Raw genomic sequence first — 21,105 nt, 5'->3', positions numbered from 1 at the left:
GAACCTGCTCCTCCTGGGCAAAGTGGCTCAGCCCTCACCCAGCACCTCCTTAGTCCTGGGTCCCACACGAACCCCCAGGCTTCCATCTTGGTGCTACAGTCTGTCCTTGCCCCTCCAAGGGCCTTTCTTGGCCTCTGTCCACTTACCTTGCACAGGCACAGAGAACACTGTGCCCAGGTCCCCATCCCCACCCATCTACCGCTGGATTGTCCACTCTGGACATACCATCAGCCCCTCATCCGCTAGGGAGCCTCCTGTGCCCATGAGCCCACCCCAGTGTCCCGGTCACACCTGAGCTGACCCACCTTGAGTCAGCACTGGTTTATCCATCTAGAACTTTCTACCCAGATGGGAGGGCAGGGAGGCCACCCAGGAATGCCCTGAAAAGTCCCAGTCATCACAGCTTCCTTTCTCTCCTTCTCTCATTGCCCTCCCCACGGGCAGCCATCACTTCCTGTGCTGATGCCCAGGATGGCCTCAGTTCCGGGGCAGGGGTGCAGTCTGAAGTCTCTGTACACTGGGCAGAGCTGGTACATGGGGAGGTCGGAATAAATAAGCAGCCGGGAACTCTGCCACTCCCAACAGTCTGGGGACGAGTTGTGTGGCCTCTGGCCATGAAGACACTGAGGTCAACACACAGGCGTCCCCACACCGTGAGCTCCACAGGTATCAAGGGCATGGGATGAGATAGCAGGGTCAGAAGGGTGGCTGGGCTCTCAGCAGGGACCTCCGACACCCAGGCCCCCTGACTGGGTGTCAGGACAGTGGGTGTGCACTGCTCACCCATTTTGGAGAGCAGGCCCCCCTGTGTTCTATTGGAAGAAGACGTGGCCACCTGGATACCGCTTGGATGCCCTGAACCTGGCTAGCCACTAAGGGACTTAGGATAGTGGCATCCAATTAGAGCTGGGATTCTCTGTCCCTATCTACCTCCCTCTCCTTGGACACCTGCTCCTCATATTGACAGCCCTTCCTATCTGCTGGAGGTGTCCTGGAGGCCCTGGGATGCACAGAGCCATCACAGCCTCATGCCAGGGCCTGGGGACTCTGTCCCCCCTGGTGCCCATGCTGCTGGCCCTGGGCCAGGACATTTGGGACCCTCTCCTGAGGTCTCTGCTGGCACAGAAATGCCCAGGGGCCCTCCTCATGACCTGGCCATTCTGTGCATGGTCTGCTCTGGTAGAGCCACAGTCTCAGCTGCTGGCACATTCTGCACCTGGGGCCACCATTTAGCTGCCCGTGCCCAGGACCAGCTGCTGAGGCCGAACCATCTGTGGGGCTCCAGTTTCACCTCCTGCTTTGGGACCAAGACCTCCTCCTCCATCAGGTCTTCCCTGAGCCTTCTGGTCAAGTGATGGTGACCAGCAAGCTCTGGAGTCAGGTGTTTGGGGAGGGCAATCCTATGTCTGTATGTGCACATTTCTGTGTTCTTGTGTGCATGTATATACATACCTATTTATTTATTTATTATTCCAAGAAAAAAGATTTTAATACCAGCATTCTTGGTATACATTTTAAAAATACAATATGTGACTGATTAATATACATTACAAAATCCTTAATTTTAGAATTCCCAACTGTCTAAATAGCCAAAGAATCTCACCTTCCAGTATAAACATGAATCAGTTTCTTCTATTATACCAAAATTAAAATTAAGCCATATTTGAACACTGAGAAATGAGATTAAAAATACCACCATTATAAAGTCCATGTAGAAAATGCCAACAGTGACCCCAGATGCTACCTTTATGTATTAGATTTTGTTTGTGGGACACATGATTTGTCCTATGTAAAACACGATCCATGTTAAACGCAGGGCTAGACTATGGAGGGCAGACTTGTGTTCAGAAGAGAACTTTGTAGAGCACAGGTATTTCTGGTCCTTGTACAAGTGGGTACATAAGTGTCTGAATAAGTAGATGACAAAGATTTCTTCACATGTAAGTCAGAAATAATCCCACACAGCACGTTTGTAAGGAAGAAGAGAATGAATGGGTACCAAAATATTTTCAAAGATTTGAGTTAAGTTCTTTTTAAAAGGCTGCGTTAACAGTGTATGTTATGTATATAGTATCCAATTTTAAATACACTCTAGTAGTTGGCCTTGATGAAGTGTTTTATTTATAGCTATGTCTTCCTTTTTTATTTTTTACTTTTTATTAAAGAAATATTTAATTAAGTATTTGACATTTAGAGTTACACACAGAGAGGCAGAGAGGCAGAGAGGCACAGAGAGAGAGAGAGGTCTTCCACCTGCTGGCCCACTCCCCAATAGGCCGCAGCAGCCGGAGGTGAGCAGATCCGAAGCCAGGAGCCAGGAGCCTCCCGGGCCTCCTGAGTGAGTGCAGGGGCCCAAGGACTTGGGCCATCTAGTGCTGCTTTCCCAGGTCCTAGCAGAGCGTGGCATCGGAAGTGGAGCAGCCGGGACTCACACAGGCGCCCATATGGGAGGCTGGCCCTGCAGGCGGGGGCTTTACCCGCTACCCCAACAGCCCGGCCCTCCCCGAAGCCGGTCCCCTTGGGATCCCGCCCGGGAAAGCAGAGGAGACGGCCCCAGGACTTAGGCCTCTGACCCCACCCTGCAGTACTGGGTAAAAGCCCTGATTCTGCTCCGGCCTGGCCCAGCCCTGGCCTTTGTAGCCCCCTGGGGAGGAGGGACCCAGACGGACGCCCTCTCAGAGAGAGAAAGAGGCTGGCGAGCTCACGCACTGCTCCTCTGCCACGCGGCTGCCATGGCCAGCGCTGGGCCAGGCAGAAGCCAGGCGGCAGGAGCTCCATCAGGATTCACGAGGGAGGGAGGCCGGGTCCCAGGGACCTGGGCCCTCAGCAGCTCCTCCCTGGGTCACAGCCTGGAGCAGCGGGACTGGACGCGGCCCTGGACATCAGATGCCTGATGCGGCAGCGCGCAGATGCGTCACGTGACCCCATGGCGGCCGCCCGCGTGCAGTGCGCCTGCGCCAGGCGCTGGACCCGGAAGTGCCTCTGCACGCATGGCCGCTCTGCCCCACGGTGCTCAGGTGGGAGTGAGCGCCTTGTCCGCTCCTGCCCAGAGCCAGCGCAGGCCCTGAGGAGCCGTCCTGGACGCTGCTGGCCGAGCCTGAGGGAGACCCAGCGCCCCGGGTCAGGCCGGGGCCATGTAGGCTGCAGCTGAGGCGGCCATTACCCTCAGGACTCCATGCCTGCCCTGAGGAACAGCGAGGTCCTCTCTGGGGGAGCTGGGCGCGGGGTGTGGTCAGCTGAGGAGGCCTTGCTGTCACCGGGTAGGCGGGGTCGGGGCGCTGGGCTCGCGCGGGAGGAGGCCGGGCCCGGGGGTGGGGGGCAGAGAGCGGGCAGGGGTGTGCGTGGGAGGAGGCCGGGCCGGGGGTGGGGTCAGAGAGCGGGCAGGGGTGTGTGTGGGAGGGGGCGGGGACAGGAGGGGTGGCAGAGAGCGGGCAGGGGTGTGCATGGGAGGAGGCCGGGCCCGGGGGTGGGGGCAGAGAGCGGGCAGGGGTGTGTGTGGGAGGGCGCGGGGACAGGAGGGGAGGGAGGGGCAGAATGAGAAGGGGGCGCGGAGGTGGGGAGGGAGGGGGGAGCCGTGCGCGTGGGAGAGGGAGGAGGAGAGTGACGGGTACGGGGCGGGGCGGCGGTTGGAGAGCAAGAACCTGCCCGGCCCGGTTCCGGTTTTGGGTCTCCCGTCCCCGGCCGGAAGTAGCCTGGGCCGCGTCCGTGCAGGAGCCCGGTCGGCCTCTCTGGGCCGGCTGCTCTAGGTGTGACGTGTGTGCAGGACACGGCCCGGGCGCCCGAGTGATGCGCACGGCCTCTGGTGCGTTTACGCCGCCTGCTCCCGGGAGACGCGCACTCAGAGAAAGCCGGGAGCCCCTCTGCGCTCGGGTCCAGCCTGCCCCCGGGCTCTGCCGCCTCCGAGGACGTCCTCGTGTTCCTTCTTCTGGAAGATTTGTGTGAAAGGCGGAGTTATAGATGGGGCAGTGCGGGAGAGAGCGTCGATGTCTCCGTTCACCCCAAGATGGCTACACCGGCCTGGGCTGGGCCCGGCCCAAGCAGAAGCCAGGTCCTGATCCGGTCTCCAATGTGGGCTCAGAGGCCCAAGTCCTCGGGCCGCTTCCTCTGCTGTCCCAGGCTGTTAGCAGACAGCTGGATCCCAAGTGGAACGGCTTGGTGGCGGGGGGGGGGGCGGGTGTGGGGGGTGGGTTGGTGGCTGGGCGGGGCAGGGGGGTGCCATGGCTTAGTGGGTAAAGCCCTGGCCTGCAGTGCTGGCATCCCATCTGGGCGTCGGTTCGAGTCCCAGTTGCTCCACTTCCGATCCAGCCCTCTGCTTCAGCCTGGAAAGCAGTAGAGATGGCCCAAGCGCTTGGGCCCCTGCACCTTTGTGGGAGTCCTGGAGGAAGCTCCTGGCTCCTGGCTTCAGATCGGCGTATCTCTGGCTGTTTCTTCCAAATGTGGAGTGGACCAGCTGGTGGAAGACACCTCTCCCTCCCTCCCGCTCCTCTGTCTCTGCCTCTGTCATTCTGTCTTTCAAATAGATAAATATTAAACAAAAAAAATTGGAACAGGCGGGAATCCAGTTTGTGCCTCTATGGAATGACAATTTTCCGCACAGTGTTGTAACCTGCTGTGCCACAATGCAGGTCCCCGTAAATACATTTCTGCCCGCTGTTTATTTTTAGCTGAGCAGAAACAGGATATGTTTATTTAATAACTAGTAAACTATTTAATAATTTTTATTATAAATTATAATTGATATGATAATTATTATAAATTATAACTTACTATGGGACCACTCACATTTTTCATTTCTGTTTATGAATTTTGGTACATCTACATTTCAAGGAATTTTCACAGTTCATTATCTTATGAAATTTTTGGTCACAGCGTTCATACCATTCCCTTGTTATCTTGTGCATGGAGACTGTCCTGGTGTCACCATTCCATTAACAATATTAGTAATTTGCATTTGTTTCCTGGTTGGTCCTGACAAGAAGTTCACGAATTTTGTCGCTGTTTTCAAAGACCCCAATTTTAGTTTTGTCAGTTTTCACTGCAGTTGTATATTTTTCCGTTCCACTGACTTGTACATCTGAGTTTCACTATTTATTTTCTTCACCTTGCTTGAAGTGTTTAAATTGCTTTTCTTCCTCTGATTTCCTAGGGTGAAAGCGTAGCTCCTTCATCTTGGTTCTTCTTTCCTAAAATATGTAGTCATTAATATAAATTGGCAGGATACATGTTCACTTTAGTTTGAAATATTTTTCATTTGAGATTTATAAACGTGTTATTTTGAGGTTTGTTGATTGTTCTCCAAGTGTTTGGGACTTTCAGCTGCTTCTTACTGACTTCCCATGTAGTTCCTGTGTGATCTGAGATCTTATGTCGTGTGCTGCCTCTTCTTATGACTGAAGTCTGCTCTACACCCACGAACGTGGTCAGAGTGGACGTGCTGCGTGGGTCTGAGAAGAGTGTGTATTCTGTTGCCGTGGATGGAGCACCCTCTAAGGATCCGTTTGACACCTGGTCGATGTAGGCGCTTTTCTGTTCAGCTCCATCCTTACTGATTGTCTAAATGCTGACCTGTTAACGAAAGAGATGTCTGGACATCTGTGGGTATCAAAGTGGGTTTGTTTATTTTTGTTTGTAGTTTTAACAATTGTTGCTTATGTATTGTGGCATGAGGTTTATTTTTGGACTTACTATCTTACTCCATTGAAATGTGACCTTCTATTCTTTTATGAATCCCGAACAGTCTTGTTGTTGTAGGTTTATTATAAGTCTTGAAATACAGTATTGGCATTTCACCCAGTTCCTGTTTTTCATGATGGACCTGATAGTCGATTGTCATGGATTTTCCTAATTACAGAAAATTTTGTGGATTTCTCAAAAACCTCTTGCTGGGATTTTTATTTAGATTGTGTAAACCAATAGGATCATTTTAGAAGAAATGGTATGTTAATAATATTCAGTCTTCCAATCCTACACATGGTGTATTTATGTAGATCTTCTTTCATTTCCTTCATCAGCATTTTAGTGTTCAGCCAACATATTTTGTATTTTATTCATGGAGTTTATGAGTTTTCATTTTATTTTGCTATTTTAATTTTATATCAGTATCTGCTCATTTATGGATGGTAGTATACAACGGATTTTCTAATAAGTGATTTTTCTTAGATGATTTTATTTATTTGAAGGCAGAGGTAGAGGCAGAGGGAAAGAGAGACAGAGACAGGTCTTCCATCTGCTGATTCACTCCCCAGATGGCTGAGATGGCCACTGCTGAGCCCATCAGAAACCAGGAACCAGGATATTCTTCCAGGTCTGGCAGGCAGGTGCAGGGGCCCAGGGACATGGGCCATCTTCCACTGCTTTCCCAGGCCACAGAGGACAGGCAGTGAACAGGATCAGAAGTGGAGCAGCCAGGACTCGAGCCGGTGCCCATGTTGTGCGCCAACACTACAGGTGGCGGCTTTACCCGATGTGCCCCCGCGCTGGCCCTCCTGTTGATATTTTTACATTGCCCTTCTTCCCCTCATGGTCTTGCTAAAATTATTTATTATTCCTGGTAGCTGTGATTTCAGGTAGGAGCAATGACAGCGGATGTCCTCAGCTTTTATGTGAGCTTTGGGGGAAACTCTTCTCTCCACTGTCTCTCACCATTTAAGTGTGATGCTTGCTGTAGATATTTATTTGTTTTTTTGGATCAGCACTGGGCTAATTTCTTGACATCTTTCATATTTTTCTTCTTTAGCCACTCACATATGAATTACATGCATGGGTTTTTCTAGGATTAAATGCACTTCCATTCGTGAGAGAAACCTCAATTATTCATGATACATTAAAGTGTTACTAGATTTTATTTGACTGTATTTGGAGGATTTGGAGAGTTCTCTGTTTATGAGGGACATTAGTGCATAGTTTCTTTTCCTGTAATATATTTTTCTGATTTTGTTATTAAAGTACCTCAGGTTACATAAGATGAGTATTCCATCTTGTATATCTGGAAGTGTATGGGTAGAATGTATCAGTGAAGTCGTATTGGCTAGGAGGGCTTTTCATTTTCTTTGTCGGAGGATTTATGACTGGATTCAATGTCTTGAGTAGGTACAGGAGGATACTTCAGAACGTCACAGGGAACTGAAGTGGAAAGCTTATTGTGGAGCAGAAGTTCGTGTCAAGAGGCAGCAGAAATGTCCTCCCCAGGCTGAGGAGAGGAGGATGTGGAGTGACCCCGTGGGAACGTGTGCCTGGGACAGAGCTCCACCGGGTGAGCCCACATGCACAGCCTTGGCCCCTCTGCTCCCTGCCCTGCCAGGAGCTGGGAGCCTCAGGAGAGCCCCTCCCCCTTTCCCCTTGCTGGGTCCATCCAGTGTCCTGTACAGGGAAGGCTTCGTTTCATGGTTGCCATAGAGGATGATGGGTAAACTAATTGTGTCTTTTGCTATAGAGGTAGGTAGAGAGAGAGGTCTTCCATCAGATGCTTCTCTCCCCAGTTAGCCACAGCTGCTGGAGCTGTGCTGATCTGAAGCCAGGAGCCAGGAGCGTCTTCTGGGTCTCCCATGCAGCTGCAGGGGCCCAAGAACTTGGGTCCTCTGCTGCTGCTCTCCCAGGACACAGCAGAGAGCTGGTTTGGAAGTGGAACAGCCGGAACTAGAAAAGGCACCCATATGGGATGCTGGTGCCTCAGGCCATGGCGTCAACCTGCTGCACCACAGCACCAGCCCTGAGTACTTCTTTTCTAATATAAGCACTTAGTACTTTTTAAATTTTTATAAGCTCTTTTATTTGTTTATTAAAAGGCAGAGTTTTACACAGAGAGAAGGAGAAAGAGTAAGAGAGAGACCTTCCATCTGCATGTTCACTCCCCAAATGGCCTAAGTGAGCAAGGCTGGGCCAGGCCAAAGCTTGGGGCCAGGAGCTTCTAGGTCTCCCTTGTGGATTGAGGGGCTCAAGGACGTGGGGGCATCCTCAGCATCTTTCCTAGGCTCATTAGCAATAGCTGGATTGGAAGTGGAGCAGCTGGGACTTGAACTAGCGTCCATAGGGAATGCTGGTGGGGCAAGCTGTGGCTTAACTATCTGCACTACTGTGCCGGTCCCTGCCTTTATTGCTTTTAAACTTTGTATTTATTAGAAAGGTGTGAGTGGTTGAAGACAGGGAGGTAGATCTTCTGTCTCTTGCTCACTCCTCAAAGGCCAGTCACCACCGAGGCTGCTTCAGCTGAAGCCAAGAGTGGGGAACTCATTGTGAGTTCAGCCATTACTCGCTGCCTTCCTAAGCTTGCATTGGCAGAAAGCTGGATTGAAAGCAGAGCTCAGACCTCAACTCGGGCATTCTCGACCATCGATGCAGGCTTCCCCAGCAGCATCCGCACTGCTGTGCCACACACCTGCCCCCAGCAGGGTTTCATTGACTTCCTCTCCAGCAGTGCATCACACAAGTGTGAGGATGCTGTGTTTTCCTCTTCTCCTTTTCTTTCGATTGTTTTTTCTTACCTTTTTTTTCTTTTTCTTTTTTAATTTCACTGGTAGAGTTAGACAGTGAGAGAGAAAGAGAAAGGTCTTCCTTCTGTTGGTTCACCCCCGAAATGACTGCCATGGCTGACGCTTCGCTGATCTGAAGCCAGGAGCCAGGGGCTTCCTTCTGGTCTCCCATGCGGGTGCAGGGGCCAAGCACTTGGGCCATCCTCCACTGCCTTTCCGGGCCACAGCAGAGAGCTGGACTGGAAGAGGAGCAACTGGGACTAGAACCCGGTGCCCATATGGGATGCTGGCACCGCAGGTGGAGGATTAACCAAGTGAGCCACGGTGCTGGCCCCCTTACCTTCTTTTGACTTGGTTCTTGACTCCTATGTTATTTAGAATTGTGGTTTTAACTTTCTCAACATTTTGAAATTTTCCAGTTATCTTTGTTACTGATTTTTATTTTCCTTCTATTGTTATAAAGAACCTATGCATGATATTAGATAATTCATATGATATTTATAAAATTGTTGAGTTATGCTCTGGAACCTGGAACGTAGTCATTATGGGAAGAGATCTGTGTATTTGAAATTATGTATCTTCAGTCATCAGCAAAAGTGTTTTCTTTTTCTTTTTAATTATCTGAAAGACACAGTTATAGAGAGAGGTAAAAACAGAGAGAGAGGTCTTCCATCTGCTGGTTCACTCCCCAGATGGCCACAATGGCTGGAGCTGCACTCGATCTGATGCTAGGAGCCAGGAGCTTCTTCTGAGTCTCCAACGTGGATGCCAGGGCCCAAAGACTTGGGCCATCTTCTACTGCTTTCCCAGGTCATAGCAGAGAGCTGGATCAGAAGGGGAGCAGCCGGGACTAGAACCGGCACCCATATGGGATACCGGCGTTTCAGGCCAGGGCTTTTAACCCACTGTGCCACAACCCCGACCCCAAAAGTGTTTTCTAAATAGCAGTGGAGTCCAATCAATTGCTGATGATTTTGAGATTTTGTTACAGACTCTATGTGGTCAGTTATTGAGATTTCAATGTCTTCCATTACAATTGTGTATTTCCTTATCTCTTTAGCCATGTCACATTGGATTTTGCTGCCTTTATTTTGAGGGCATGGCAGTGGTCTGTTCTAGCTCGACCACCTCACCTGCTGTCACATTGTGCACCTCGGGACACCATTTACCTAACCCCTGGCCTGGACCAGCTGTGGCCAGCACCCTCTGTGGGGCTTCAGTTTCACCTCCTGCATTGGGAGCGAGACTTTCCCTCCATTAGTTCTTCCCTGAGTCTCGACTGGACCTCTGGGTCAATTGAGAGTGACCATAAAAACTCTGGGTTAGGTGTTTTGGGTGTGTGTATGTATTTCTGTGTGTCTGTATGTGTATGGTTATGTGATTTTTACTCATTAATTAATAGGCAAAGCAGGGAGTGTGAGCTGGAGATCTGCCATCCAGTGACTCTTTTCTCAAATGGCTGCCGTTGCCAGCACTGGCCCAGACAGAAGCCAGGAGCCAGGGACTCCATCTAGGTCTCCCATGAGTGTGGCTGTGGTCCAAGTACTTGGGCCATCACCTGCTTCCTGCATGGTTCACCAGTGTGGAGCATTGGGACCGGAAGTGTCGCTGGTATGTTGGACACATTATCTTTGTGAGAGTCTCCATTCTTTCAGGTCTTTGTTGAGGGCTCATTCCCAGTGCATGGTAGTCTCTGGCTGCATTCTTGATGTATTGGAGTAGTTGTGCCATGTGCATTGAAGTCCAGATACTCTGTGACTGACTGTGCACTGGAATACTGACCGCAGCACCTGACCCCCACCCCCCCCATTCTTCTCTTGGAAGTGCACCTGGAGCTGCAGGGGCTGTGGCATCGGCTGCACGTGTTCATCTCTGGTGCTGCTTTCTCAGGCATGGGTGCTGCTGTGTTTCCCCATCAGTACTATGTGAGTCCTGATGTTTCTTGTCCACAAGAGCTGGCCTTGGCTGTCCATGGCCTTTCCGCCCTTCCAGTGAGTTGTCATGGAAGCCACTGGTAGTTGTCACACAGCCACTGTGTGAGTGGATGCTTTATTATTTTTAAATTTATTTATTTAGTTCACAGAATTACACAGATAGAAGAAGGAGAGAGAGAGAGAGAGAGAGAGAGAGAGAGAGAGAAGTTTTCCATCAGTTGGTTCACTCCTCAGTTGGCCACAAGGGCCCGAGCTGCGCTGATAGAAGCCAGGAGCCTCCTCCGGGACTCCCATGAGGGTGCAGGTTTCCAAGGACTTGAGCCATCTTCTAGTGCTTTCCCAGGCCACTGCATTAAGCTGAATCAGAAGTGAAGCAGTTGGTCCTTGAACCGGCATCCATATGGAATGCTGGCACTGCAGGTGGTGGCTTTACCTGTTAGCCATTTCACCATACCCAGGTGCAATTTAGATGTAGTGACGTGCACAGATCTGAAGTATGGTTTGATGAGTTGATAAATGTGTGCAGCCATGGAACCCACTCTTGCTCGGATCCCAGCTATGCCCAGGGCCTCTAAAGTGGCAGCTCCTTTATCGTGCTGTTCTAGAATTGGGCCTGTGTTTGACCAGGGACCTCCCTTATTTGGGTCACCTTCCTATTCTCTTCATCATTGGGAGCATCCTGGGGGTCATATATGTTTCCTTGCTGCTTGGAATCCTAGTTTTTCCTGGCAATGGAGGGTGCTAAGTTGCACCATTGAACACAATGTTTCTCTCTTTTTTTTAACTTTTATTTAATGAATATAGATTTCCAAAGTACAGCTTATGGATTACATTGGCTTCCACCCACCAAGGACTTCCCTCCCACCCGCAACCCTCTCCTTTTCCGCTCTCTCTCCCCTTCCATTCATATCAAGATTCATTTTCAATTTTCTATATGTACAGAAGATCAGTTTAGTATACATTAAGTAAAGATTTCAACAGTTTGCACCCCCATAGAAACACAAAGTGAAATATACTGTTTGAGTACTCGTTATAGCATTAAATCTCAATGTACAGCACATTAAGGACAGAGATCCTACATGAGGAGTAAGTGCACAGTGACTCCTGTTGTTGCTTTGAATATATTGAGGAATGTTCCTTCTATACCCAATTTGCTTAGAGTTTTCATCATGAAAGGGTGTTGAATTTTATCGAATACTTTCTCTGCATCTATTGAGATAATCATATGGTTTTTCTTCTGCAGTCTGTTAATGTAGTGAATCATATTGATTGATTTGCGAATGTTGAACCATCCCTGCATACCAGGGATAAATCCCACTTGGTCTGGGTGAATGATTTTTCTGATGTGTTGTTGTATTCTATTGGCGAGAATTTTATTAAAGATTTTTGCGTCTATGTTCATCAGGGATATTGGTCTATAATTTTCTTTCAGTGCTGCATCTTTCTCTGGCTTAGGGATTAAGGTGATGCTGGCTTCATAGAAAGAATTTGGGAGGATTCCCTCTTTTTTGATTGTTCTGACTAGTTTGAGAAGAAATGGAATTAGTTCTTCTTTAAATGTCTGGTAGAATTCAGCAGTGAATCCGTCTGGTCCTGGGCTTTTCTTTGTTGGGAGGGCCTTTATTACTATTATCAGTTTCTGTCTCAGTTATGGGTCTGTTTAGATTTTCTATGTCTTCCTGGTTCAATTTAGGTAGGTTACATGTTTCCAGGAATTTATCCATTTCTGATAGATTTCCCTGTTTGCTGGCATACAAGTCCTTGTAGTAATTTCTGATGATTCTTTTTATTTCTGTGGTGTCTGTTGTTACATTTCCTTTTTCATCTCTGATTTTATTGATTTGGGTCTTTCCTCTTCTTTTTTTAGTTATTTGGGCCAATGGGGTGTCAATTTTGTTTATTTTTTCAAACAACCAGCTCTTCGCTTGGCTGATTTTTTGTAATTTTTTTTGGATTCAATCTTGTTAATTTCTTCTCTGATTTTAATTGTTTCTCTTCTCCTACTAGATTTGGGTCTGGTTTGCTGCAGTTTTTCTAGGTCCTTGAGATGCAGTGAAAGCTCATTTATTTGGTGCCTTTCCAATTTCTTGATATAGGCACCTATTGCTATAAACTTGCCTCTCAATACTGCTTTTGCCGTATCCCATAAGTTTTGATATGTTGTGTTGTTATCTTCATTTACTTCCAGAAAGTTTTTTTTCTTGAATGACCCAGTGTTCATTCAGGAGCATGTTGTTCAGTCTCCATGTGTTTGCATACTTTCTAGGGTTTCCCGAGTTGCTAATTTCCAGCTTCATTCCACTGTGGCCTGAGAAGCTGCATGGTATGATTCTAATTCTTTTAAATTTGCTGAGACTTGCTTTATGACCTAGTATGTGATCAATCCTAGAGAAGGTTCCATGCACTGCTGAGAAGAATGTAAAGTCTTTAGATGTAGGATTGAAAGTTCTGTAGATATCTGTTAGATCCATTTGGGCAATAGTGTCGATTAAATCTGCTGTTTCCTTGTTGATCTTCTGTCCGGATGATCTGTCTATTTCTGAGAGTGGAGTATTGAAGTCCCCCAGTACTATTGTATTGGAATCTAAGTCTCCCTTTAAGTCCCTTAACATATCTTTTAAATAAACCGGTGCCCTGTAATTAGGTGCATAACATTTATAATAGTTACATCTTCCTGTTGAATTGAACCCTTAATCATTATATAGTGCCCTTCTTTGTCTCTCTTAACAGTTTTTGTATTAAAGTTTATTTTGTCTGATATTAATATGGCTACACCTGCTTTTTTTTGGGTTTCTGTTGGCATGGAATATCTTTTTCCAACCTTTCACTTTCAGTCTGCATGCATCTTTGTTAGAGAGATGTGTTTCTTGTAGGCAGCAAATAGTTGGGTTTTGTTCCTTAAGCCAATCAACCAATCGGTGTCTTTTAACTGAAGAGTTAAGTCCATTAACGCTTAATGTGACTATTGATACATAGTGACTTTGCCCTGCCATTTTCCCAGAGGTATTTTCTAGTTTATGCTTTGAGCTTCCCATGCTCTTTTACTGGTAGGTGTTCTTCCTTTCCCTTCTTTCATATTGATGGCCGTGTTTCCGTGTTTCTGAGTGTAGCACATCTTTAAGTATCTTTTGCAGGGCCAGATGAGTGGCGGCAAAATCTTTCAATTTCTGTTTGCTATGAAAGGTCTTTATTTCACCTTCATTCACAAATGAGAGCTTGGCAGGATATAATATTCTGGGCTGGCAATTTTTCTGTCTTAGCACCTGTGCTATGTCTCGCCATTCCCTCCTAGCCTGTAGTGTTTCTGATGAGAAGTCTGCTGTGAGTCTAATTGGAGATCCTCTGAGAGTAATCTGACGTTTCTCTCTTGCACATTTTAGGATCTTTTCTTTATGTTTCACTGTGGTGAGTTTAATTACAACGTGTCTTGGTGAGGATCTCTTTTGGTCATGTTTATTGGGGGTTCTATGAGCTTCCTGTACTAGGATGTCTCTGTCCTTCTCCAAACCCGGAAAGTTCTCTGCTAGTATCTCACTAAAAAGGCCTTCTAATCCTTTCTCCATCTCCATGCCTTCAGGAATTCCTAGAACCCGAATGTTGGTTTTTTTAATAGTATCCTGTAGATTCCCAACAATATTTTTTAGATTTCTAATTTCCTCTTCTTTTCTTTGGTTTGACTGTATGTTTTCCTGTTCTCTGTCTTCTAAGTCTGATATTCTCTCTTCTGTTTCACTGACTCTGTTTTTTAGACTTTCTAATGTGTTTGTCATTTGATCTATTGAGCTCTTCATTTCATTTTGATTTCACTATCACACTTTCCTGTTCTACTAGTTTCTACATTTCATTTTGATTCTTCCTTAAAATTTCATTTTCACGAGAGAGATTTTCAATCCTGTCCAATAAGGATTTCTGTAGTTCAAGGATTTGCTTTTGAAAACTTCTAAATGTTCTTAGCATAAATTTTTTGAAATCTGTATCTTGCATTTCTTCTATCTCATCATCTTCATAATATTGGCTTGGGGTGTTTTGTTTATTTGGAGGCATCATAGTGTCATTGTTGATCTTGTTCCCTCGATTTTTGTGTTTGTTGCTTGGCATTGTTAATTCTTCTTCCCTCACTGTGAGTTTTTTTTTTTTTTTTAATACTATGTCTGTGTTAAGTGGACTGTCTGCTGTTGGAGGAGCCTTGGAGGCTTGAGATGAGTGTGGCCTGAGAGCTCTGCTTGGTTCTTCAGGGTTACAGGTGTGCAAAGGTGACACCCTCAGGTTATGCGTGGTAAATCTCTATTTATTTATTTATTTAATTTTTTTATTCAGGAGGTAAGTAATACCGCACAGCTGAGCAGAATTGATGGTATTTAGCTTCCGATCTCTGGCTTCTACCCAATGAGTCTGTGCGCGCTCAGTTTCTCCTGCGGACTCCCACTAGGTTGCCTAGGCTACTGGATTGTAGCGCCTCAGTTCCTTAGCTCTCCCCTTTTGTTATGTATATCCAGAGTGTGGCCTGCTCTTTGTCTCTTGCTTGCCTTTGCAAGGTTGGCGGAGAGAGAAACTAGTCTGTAACAGTACCCCCCAACCTTTTTTTTTTCTTCTTCTTTGCTGTAGTCGGTCTGGTGAACTTTCCCGGCTCAAGCCCGCTTCCCTCTAGATTCTGACTGCCGTTTCCCCGCCAATGTCTCGGGTTACTGAGCTCACCTCCCCTTCCAGCGCCGATGTGTGGACTTGGAGCCCTGGGCATTCCTGCTCTCCCCGCTGGTCGTCTGTGTCACATCCATTCCCCTTCCCACACTGGTGCGCAGACCCTGTGGCTCCCATGGCTCGGCTTCTGCGCAGTGGGCGACCTTGCTATCCCCATAGGTCCTCTGAGTCACAGCCACTAGATCCGGAAGAGTTTCCTCTGCAATTTTTTCCTAATCCTTTTTCTGAGGTTACCATAACTCCACTTTTATTAAACTAAATTTTCCCGGACTATTGGTGCGCACCCTCACTATTCCACCATCTTGGTTCCGCCCTCTGGCTTTCGTAATGGTTTTATCAATGTTTCTCTTAAGTTTCAGAATTTTGATGGCCCCAGAACTTCTCCTCTGTCCATTTCTAGTCCATTGAAGTGCTTCAAAAAGTCCTGGAAGCATTAGCTAATTAAAATATAATTTTATTTTGGTGCAATACAACTTTGTAATCTCTGTATAGTTTTTTTTTCCATTGTGCCCGTCTTGAACATTTTGAAGTGTGTTTAGCAGACTCAGGTTTGTAGGTGATCCTGTGCCTGGACTGGACACTGCCTGCCTAGCCCATGCAGGAAGTTAACATGACTGCTGGCAGGTGGAAGGAGCCCCAGGCACATTTCCCTCAGGCCCACTTCTGTTGCAGAGCCTTGTGATTGCCAATCACTGAGCACTCCCCTTTATACCCGAACACCCACAGGGCATGAGTAGAACCATGTTGGCCCATCTGGAAGGCTACCTAGGCTAAGTGACCTTCAAGCTAAATGGAGGAGTGCAGTGGCGCCATTATCAGCTTTATCATATAGAATTAGTGTTGCCCTGAGTTAGCTATGCCCCCTCTGTCTGCCCTTTAAAAGCTTATGCTTGGTCGTTTACATGGACACATTCACCAAACTTGTCTGTGGTGATTCTTGTCGAAGAACGCAGTCGTCCCTCCATCCCGGCAGTGCAGGCCTCACAGGACGAGTCCACACAGATTGAATTCCCAGTTTCTGGGTTCCCCCTGTCTTACCTCATCGGTTTGGAGCCTCTGAGTAGTGAAGCAGCAGTGTGGAGGCCTTTCTGTCTCTCTGATTTCTGCCTTTGAAATAAATAAGTACAAATGAACAGAAGTAGTAAGTGTTGCACTTGGAATTTCACTTGGAATGTGTGGGTATTTTAGTTGCTCTATATTCTCCCCAGGATTTTGCTATCATTTTCCTTCTTGTCAGTATTAACCATTGTAATGGGTTGTTGTATCTCACTGTTACAGGAATTCAGGTTTCCCTACTGAGGAATACTGTGGAGCATCTCTTCAGGTTTTTATTTGCTGTTTGAATGTCTGGGTATGTGTATTGTCTGTTTAATATTTCTTCCCTTTTATTTTGCTGTTTGGTTTGTTAGTGTTGCATCCTGAGTGTCTTTATGTTTCTGGATTCAGTTCCTTTATCTAAAGTATCTGATGTGCAAATATTTTCTCCCAGTCTGTAGTTTTCCTGTTTCATCAGTCAGTGGAATTGTTTTTCAGCACTGTTTCCAGTTGCAGAGAACAGAGTAGACAGCACAGAGAGTCTTCTTGTATTGTCCCCAAGTTTCAGTGTGTCCCCCGTCACATTAACATCTTGCTTGAGTGTGACATATTGGTTCAGTTGTTGATCCACTGTGGAGATACAGCAGTATTATTAGGTAATGTCTATAGGTTACATTAGTGCTCACTCTGTGTTGTACATTCTGTGGGTTCTGACAAATCCATGCCATTCTGGGTCCACGATCACAGTGACACACAGAGTATTTCAGTGTCCTGTAAATCCACTTTGCTCCACCCATTCACCCTTCTCCCTACCCCTGTCAACTTCTGGTCTATGAACTGTGTGTGTATTCTCTGACTTTTCCAGAAGTCAATATACTTGGCAACATGCAATATAGAACTGTTTTTTTAATTATTGGCAGAAAGAGACAAAGAAATAGATGTGGAAATAGAGATCAGTATATAGATAGTGTTCTCATCATCTGGTTCTCTCCCTGCAGCTCCACCACAGCTGGAGCAAGCTGAAGCCAATAGTGGGAGCCAGAAGAGAATCCAGGTGTCCTCCAAAGTAGCAGGAACTCAGTCATTTGAGCCATCACCAGTGCCCCCCAGGGCCTGCATGAACAGGAACCGGAAGTCAGGAGCCTGAGTCGGTGTCAGACCCTGTGCTGCAGTCTGGGATGCAGGCATCCGAACTGGTGAGTCCCCTGCCAGGCTGACCACCTGCCCCTCGTGTTCTATCTACACACTGAGAGAGATCACGTTCATTCCTTCACTGGGTCAGTCTTCCATTGCCTGGAGAGTCTGGAATTTGGGTCAAAGCTGGGAAGTAGGAGCTCACTCCAGCTCTCCCATTGGGTGGCAGAAATGCATTCACTTGAGCAATCACTGCTGCCTCCCAGGATCTGTACTGTCAGGAATTAGGAGTCAAGGGTGGAGCCAGGTTTGCAAGCCAGGCACTTCCCTATGGGGCCGGCTGTCTTATCCAGCCTGTTAACCAAATGCCAGGTGAGATACCCACCCTCAACAGTAGGTTGTGGAGCTGTAGTGTCAGTTCTTACTCTTGGTTTGCTTGCAGTGTGATACAGGTTTCTGCATCCTTTGCCCTTCTGTTTGACATTCGTTCACTTTGTTGACATCCACAGAAGAACATGCTGACACTCTGGTTAGGATCAGAGTGAACCCGTAGGTCAGTGTTGAAGAAATGAGAACTTCACAGAGTGATTTCACATTTTCATGGTTCATTGTTTCTGTTGTTCTGTCGATTTTAAGAATTTTCTTGTTTATTTGCAAGGCAGAGTTATAGAGAGAGGTTGATCGTCCATCTGCTGGTTCATGTCCCAAATGGTCACAATAGTCAGGACTGGTCCAGGCCAAATCTATGAGGCCAAACTCCATCCTGGTCTCCCTCATGAATGGCAGGGGCCCAAGAGCTTGAGCCAACTTCTGCTGCTTTCCGAGGCACATTTGAAGGGAGGTGAATCAAAAGTGGAGCAGCTGGGATCGAATCCAGTACTCATAAGGAGGTGCCGGCATCACGGGTGCTGGCTTAAGCCACTTAACCCAGAGTACCAGATCCTGACATTGTTCATTGTTGTTAATATGGAAAATTGACTTTATATTTTATGATTTTTGAAAGATTGATTTGTTAATTTGAAAGGCAGATTTACAGAGAGGGAAGGAGGGAGGGAGGGAGAGAGAGAGGTGTCTTCCATCTTTTGGGTCACTCCCCAAATGGTGGCAATGGTAGGATCTGGGCAGGTTCGAAGTCAGGAGCCAAGAGCTTCTTCCGGGTCTCCCACATGGGTTCAGGGGCCCAAGGACTGGGGCCATCTTCTATGGCTTCCCAGACCATAGCAGAGAGCTTGATTAGAAGTGGAGCAGCTGGGGCTCAAACCAGTTCTTTTATGGGAAGCCAGCACTGCAGGCACGACTTTACCTGGTACGCCACAGAGCTGGCCCTACAATTGACTTTTTCATCCTAGCCTGGTGTCCTGACACCTTCTTAGAATAGCATATGAATTCCAAGAGTTTCTAGCCTTTCCCCTCCCTTCCTTCCTTTTCTGATTCTTACAGATTTATAGTGTATGATACTATTTCTCCAGTGAACGAAGATCATTCTGTTTCTCCTCCCCAGTTCATACATCTTTCATTTTCTGTTCTTCTCAGATTGCATGAGGTAGAGTGTCCAGCAGGTGGTGCTGAATCAGTGGTGAGAGATGACATTCTTACCTTGTTCTGATTTTAGAAATATAATGTAAAATTTACATTTTGTAGACATTCCCTATCAGATTGAGAAAGTTCCACGCTGTTCCTAGTTAGCTCAGGGTTGTGTCATGAGAGAATGTGGGATGTTGTCTGATGTTGTCTCAGCCCACCACGTGATGATGGTGTTCTTTAGCTTGTTGATGTGATGTACTTCACTGGCTGGTACTTGACATGTTGATGTAGCCTTGCAGACCTGGAATAAGCTCTGCTGGTTGTGCTGTAGGATTCTTTTCAAAGGGTATTGGCCTCCACTTGTAAATATTTTAGTGAGGACAATTCCATGCATGTTTATGAGAGATACTGGTCTGGAGGTTTTGTGTATGTGTGTTTTTACCTTGTTTTGACATTAGGGTATTTCTTGTATCATAGAATGAGTATTCCTTTGCTATTTCCTGAACACTTGATGGAAAATTGGCGTTTTTAAAAAATGATTGATGGAGAGGAAGTATGTTGGTGTAGTGTTAACAGCACTCTGATGTCTGCATCCCATGTCTGAACGCCTTGGTTTGATTTCGGATCTGCTCCCAATCCAGCTTCCTGGTACTGTGCACCCTGGGAGGCGTGAGTGATGGCTCCCGCAGTTGGATCCCTGCCCTCTACATGGGAGACCTGGATTGGGTTCTTGGTTCCTAGCTTCAGCCGGGCCCAGCCCTGGCTGTTGTGGCTGTCTGGGGAGGGAACACATGACAGCTTCATTCTCTCTCCCAGTCTCTTTTGGCTTTTAGATAAATAATGTATCAAAATAAACACTTAAACATTTTGTATAGTTCACTACAAAACCATTTAGGCGTGGCTTCTTCACTGCTAACCTTTGATAAAATGTATTTAATAGTTATGGAACATGCAAATTTTCTAGTTCTCCTTGTGTTTCTTTTCATTTATTTTGTCAAATTTTTGTTCACATTATTGTTCTGTGTTTTTTTTTTTTTGTGTGTGTGTCCATTGGGTCAGTAATGATGTCACCTCTTTCATTTATAGGATTGATAATTTATACTTGTTTTTTCCCTTTTCCTTGGTTAGGCCTGACAAGAAGTTCATGAATTTTGTTGATGTTTCCAAGGATTCAGATTTTAGGGATAGTAGTTTTCTCTACAATTGTACTTCTTTTCACTTCCATTGATTTCTTTTTTTTTTTTTTTTGACAGGCAGAGTGGACAGTGAGAGAGAGAGACAGAGAGAAAGGTCCTCCTTTGTTGTTGGTTCACCCTTCAATGTCTGCTGTGGCCAGCACGCTGCAGCTGGCGCACCGCGCTGATCCGATGGCAGGAGCCAGGTACTTCTCCTGGTCTCCCATGGGGTGCAGGGCCCAAGGACTTGGGCCATCCTCCGCTACACTCTCTGGCCACAGCAGAGAGCTGGCCTGGAAGAGGGGCAACTGGGACAGAATCTGGTGCCCTGACCGGGACTAGAACCTGGTGTGCCGGCACCACAAGGTGGAGGATTAGCCTATTGAGCCACGGCGCCGTCCTCCATTGATTTCTACATCTAACTTATTTTAAATTCATTTTCTTCCTCTGATTTTCTTTTTTTTTAACTGCTTTTAAAACTTGAGACCCCTCCCATCTGCTGGCCCTACCCACAAAGGCCCAAATGGGCAGGCAGGGCCGAAGCAAGGGGGAGGGAGGGAAATGTTTGATCCCAGGTGGGTGGCATGGGGAGTGGGAGGGGTGGGTGAGCTGAGTCAGCAGGAGGTGGAAGGGAGAAGTAGCCAGGAACCTATACAAGCCACTCTCTGCTTCCATCCTCAGCTGGTAGCTCTGTGCATTGAGGAAGCTCCACCTGCATGGAGGTGCTGGGTTCCATTCCCACCGCCTGGCCCATGCCTTCGGATTCTAAATGGAAGCACCTGTGTGGGGCTTGGGGCTGGGATTGCTGATCCACCCACTCCAGGATGCGGGAAAACACCTTCCGGATTGCTATGCCCCCCACAGCACGACAGACCCCTGCCCAATTCTTCCTCTGATTTTCTAAGATGAAAGCCAAGGTTATTGATCTTGATTGTTTTCTAAAAGATGTATTCAATAGTATAATTTGGCAAAATATAATTTCACCATCATTTAATTTGAAATATTTTTCTTTTTCTCTTGAGACTTACTCATTAGACATGCATTATATAGAGGTTTCTGCTTAATCTCCAAGTATTTGGGATTTTCCAGTTGTTTGTCACGGACTTCTCACTTGGATCCCATTATGACCTGAGAGCT

At 47.0% G+C, this 21,105-nt stretch overlaps 1 long non-coding RNA gene across 19 annotated transcripts in view; it reads left to right on the top strand.

Annotated features, from left to right (window-relative positions):
• Nucleotides 1-2,485: 2,485 nt before the first annotated feature.
• The window catches only part of LOC103351327 (uncharacterized), a 37,324-nt gene continuing 18,704 nt past the window's right edge, over nt 2,486-21,105 (top strand). For 2 of the 19 annotated variants that reach the window (XR_016221838.1, XR_016221830.1), the window contains exons 1-4: nt 2,492-3,260; nt 7,090-7,252; nt 16,379-16,451; nt 17,134-17,331. This is a non-coding gene — a long non-coding RNA (uncharacterized LOC103351327). Of the gene's footprint in view, nt 3,261-7,089; nt 7,253-16,378; nt 16,452-17,133; nt 17,332-21,105 lie in introns of all 19 variants that reach the window. The other 17 variants (XR_016221827.1, XR_016221823.1, XR_016221839.1 and 14 more) reach the window with 15 other exon arrangements.

This window comes from Oryctolagus cuniculus, chromosome 15 (assembly GCF_051225735.1).
Source record: "Oryctolagus cuniculus isolate XC-2025 breed Fujian yellow rabbit chromosome 15, ASM5122573v1, whole genome shotgun sequence".
In the NCBI taxonomy this organism is placed as follows: domain Eukaryota; kingdom Metazoa; phylum Chordata; class Mammalia; order Lagomorpha; family Leporidae; genus Oryctolagus; species Oryctolagus cuniculus.
This window is presented reverse-complemented; position numbering and strand designations above follow the sequence as displayed.